General features: G+C 42.1%; 1 non-coding gene across 1 annotated transcript; it reads right to left on the bottom strand.

Moving 5' to 3' along the window:
- Positions 1-1,132: 1,132 nt before the first annotated feature.
- Positions 1,133-1,239, bottom strand: LOC125590942. The gene has a single exon (XR_007326939.1). It is a non-coding gene; the product is annotated as a small nucleolar RNA R71 (small nucleolar RNA).
- Positions 1,240-4,228: the final 2,989 nt, after the last annotated feature.

The following is a 4,228-nucleotide window of genomic DNA, read 5'->3' as shown; positions in this document are numbered from 1 at the left end:
CACATTATTCATGTCTTAGGCATCACCGGATAAAATACTCATCATTGACTGCGCTTCTGATGATGTGATTGCTGAGGGTGGTTTGTTTTCAACTGATCCCAAGCAACTGGTCAACAACATTCCCCTTAGACCCAATGCTGCAGTTGTCAAAATTGAAAAGGTGCTTAAGAAGAATGCTTATTTGTGGAGACCTAGTCCTAAGATGTCAAACATTGCTGATGCACTTCATCTCAATATCGCTTGGCCAATTCAGAAGATAGATATCATTAACCAGTCGCCAAAAACAGTTTCGCCATTATCATCTTCACCTCGGTAATGTTTTGGAAATTAATAGATGCATTGGAATTGTTATTAACTGTGGCCTGATGCTTTGTTTCGGTGATAGAGTGTCAGTAACAGCTTGGACACTGCTAAATCAAGTCCAGAGAAGAACTGCCTCTTGTTAGATTGCTTTAACTCGGGAAAGACTGTCGCTGAGGGCCGTGTTGTTTCCACAAATCCAGAGGATAGAGTCCACTTTGTCCCGTTAGGTGAAAATGCTTCCAAGGTCTTCGTTGTAGTGGCAAAGATTGGCGATGCAAAAGTTTGGAGACCAAATGCAGAAGTTGAATTCATATCCGATGCTCTAGGTACCACTGTGGCTTGGCCTAATGACAAAGTTATATTTGTCTGATGCTTCTATGTTTCATAGCTATGTTTTAAAACTTTATGTGTGTTGTTTGGTTCGTTTGTGTTGGTGGATGTTGTTGAACATGTATGTAAACAGGATATGTACTCTTTTAATGTTTAATATTAATTAATGCTTAATATTAATTATGTTTAATATTTATTATATTGAAATTTTATTATATTACTCTTTAAAATTAACATAGCATTAACGCTACAAAAGAGAAATCTGTAAAAGTATATGGCTTGGAATCAATATCGGAAAACAAATGCTATATTAAAATATTAAAATAGCAAAAGCGAAAACGCTATCTATATAAAACATAATGTAGCGGAAGCGAAAAGTGCTATCTTAAGTGGAAGACCTATTATCGCGGCCGATAATACAGCGTACCTAATAACGCTATGGTATCGTAATATAACGTTTTCCCGGCGCAATAAATACTCATTTTTCTTGTAGTGCGAAGAACTTCGGAACAAAATTTCCATATTCTCACAGGAGGCTGGAGAGTCCTTCAAAGATCCGTGGATTAGATTTAGGTTCTTCCAGCGAGACTGTCCACACCACAGATTTAACGAAGTGTAGCTGCTAAGCACTTTCTTCCGAGGTCTCGCCTTACAATATCAAATGGCTCTTGACACGGCGAGCGAAGGAAACTTCACTACACGGAATTCGTTGGAAGCTGTGAGACTTATCGAAAACCTCGCTAACAGCAGCAGTACCAAAAACACTGACTCTAAACGAAAGAAGTATGTAGCCTCTATCGGGAAAGAACAGATGGACGAAGTAAGAGCTAAGTTATGTGTGGTGCACGAGCTTCTTAGGAAGCAAGTCTGTTTAGCTGAAGGAGAAGTAGCAGATACGGAAGGAGAAGAAAATGTGAACTACATCGGAGGTACCGGCTTCCAGAAATTTGGAAACCAGGGCGGAAACAGAAACTTCTTTGGAAATGGTCAAAGAAGTAACCAGAGTTCACAATTTCAAAAACCCTTCAACAACAACAAAAGCTACTCGAACTCCTACTACCAGAATCCACCACCCCAGACTCAGGAAAGCAAGATCGAAGAAATCACCGTAGATTTCAACGGTAAAATAGACTACGCCTACAACAATCTGAACACCAAAATCAAGACCTTAGTGACTCAGGTGAGAAAACTTGAAACGCAAGTAATTCAGACTGGCGAGACTATAAAGAAGCAAGAAGCTTTCGCTAGAGAGGCAGGAGCTATTAAAGGAAAACACCACGTAAATGCCATCATAGATGACGATTTCTGGCAAGTGGTAAGACATGAAAAGCTTGAGGAAGGAGACTTCGAAATCGAAAGCTCCATGAGTCTCGGCGGATCCCGATGGTGTCGACCGATGTCGATGAACTCGCATTGATCGAAAGACCATGACGAAGATCGATGGACGGATTACTCCAGTCATCGATCGACGTCATCCGCTAAATCAACTGAATGCAATGCAGTTCGAATTTTAACTCATGAGGAATTCACAGCTAAGCATCCTCACCCACCCTCCCCTTTCTATGATAAAATTGATCCATCGGTTGAGCGAACCATCGATCGTCAGAGTGAGTCCGACTTTGATCGTCACAACACACCTCCCATCGATCGACAGGCACCTCTGACATACTGAGTGCGGTTACCCTCAATCGATAATGATTATATCAACGCACTCAGACCACCACCTAAACCTTTAGCTAGCCCACCCGAACCAAAACCCAACCCTTTAAATAGTTCACCAGAACTAGTTCAAGAAGATCAGGAAACTGAAGGGAGAAAGTTAAGGAAAAGAATCCCAATCGAAAAAAAGCTTTTGATGAAGCTTACTTCACACACCGGTTGTGGATGTTCTTCAGAGAAACAAAGGTAACTGAGGAGGACATTAGGAGAATGTTTCATCAAGTCAGAGAGAAGATGAAACAAAGGATCACATTGACGAAGAAGAGTGATTCTGAGAAGTTTGCAATACCATGCGTAGTCAAGGGTGTTGAATTTCCCCATTCAATGTGTGACACAGGAGCATCAGTTAATATCCTCCCTAGGATCATGGCAGACCATCTTGGTTTGACCATCGAACCTTCAACAGAATCCTTCACCTTCGTTGATCTTCCAGAAAAATGATCAGGAGGTATCATAAGAGATCTGGAGGTACAGATTGGTAATGCCCTTGTCCCGGTAGATTTTCATGTCCTAGACATCGAGCTTAACTGGAACTCTTCACTTCTGCTTGGAAGATCTTTCCTAGCTACAGTAGGAGCTGTATGTGACATGAACAAAAACAAATTGTGTCTCACGCTGATAGACCCCAACATCCACTACGACCCTATCCAACCTAAGAGAAAGGTTATTAATTATGTGGATTACGGGAAAGAACTTGGCTTCATTGGGGCATGCCATTGTGGAGCAGAGTACGAATCGGAGTACGAAATAGAGTATTCGGAATCGATCGACACCCCCACTTTTCCATTGATCGATTCCAACGAGTCAACAGTGACCGATGACCGCAACAACACGTCGCTCGACGTTGATCAGCCGGTTAACCATTTCGCTACACCTAATCATTGTTACCCACACTTTGCCTTCCAACCTCCAAGCACGAGAGGACGTGATGATTATTCCATAGGCAGTTGGGCAGACAGTGGTTTCCATGAAAGCTTTGCAGTTGACACTGTAATTACTTCACCTAACGAGGAACATACAGAGGAATACGATGAGGATTATTGGAAGGAACGTGCAATAGAAATGGCTTTGCAGGATGAAAGATTTGAAACACATACATTCACCAACATGTTTCCAACATCGTTCAACGAAGTGCACTCCATATCGGTCGATAGCCACCCCCGTCCAGCAAAACAACCGCTCAAATCGATCGACACCCATACAGGAACATCGATCGATATTCGCGCCGCAGCGAAAATTTAGGAGCAGGAGAATATTCCCTCTCCAACTAGGTTTATGGATACCTATTTAAAACATTTTGCACCCCCAAAACCACCTCCACACACCAGAGCAGACACACAAGCAGAAAAGATGAACACTCTTCCATCTACATCAACAGGAAAATCCATGAAGAGAAATCATCTCAAGAACACAAGTTATGCAGAAATTCTTCTGCCCTCGATGGATGCATCTGTATCAACATCGATCGATACTGCTTTAAACCCTAATCTTTCTATTTCTAAATTGAATGATAATGCAAACATTGATTACGGTTTTCTAACACATGATGAATTTGGTATTTTCAGGGACCCAGATGGCATCACACGTGCAATAGATGGAAGGATCTTACAAGTGTCCATAGAGGACATATCAGATATCCTTCAAGTGGCCAATGGACCTGACAACCTATTCTCACAGCAACGTGGCACTCCAGACGTCATTCAAACCGATCCAAACAAACACGTAGGAGTCGCCACAACAGAAAACAATCCAGATCTATCACGCTAACCAAAAGGCCAAGCATCGATCCACGGGACAACCCCGACATCGATCGACAGGTTAACACCAACGTCGAACGATAGGGATGACCCGACGTCGATTGACAAACGTTATGAAT

The sequence above is a fragment of the Brassica napus genome, chromosome C7, assembly GCF_020379485.1.
Source record: "Brassica napus cultivar Da-Ae chromosome C7, Da-Ae, whole genome shotgun sequence".
Classification (NCBI taxonomy): Eukaryota; Viridiplantae; Streptophyta; class Magnoliopsida; order Brassicales; family Brassicaceae; genus Brassica; species Brassica napus.
Note: the sequence above shows the minus strand (reverse complement) of the source record. Positions and strands in the feature narration are given on the sequence as shown.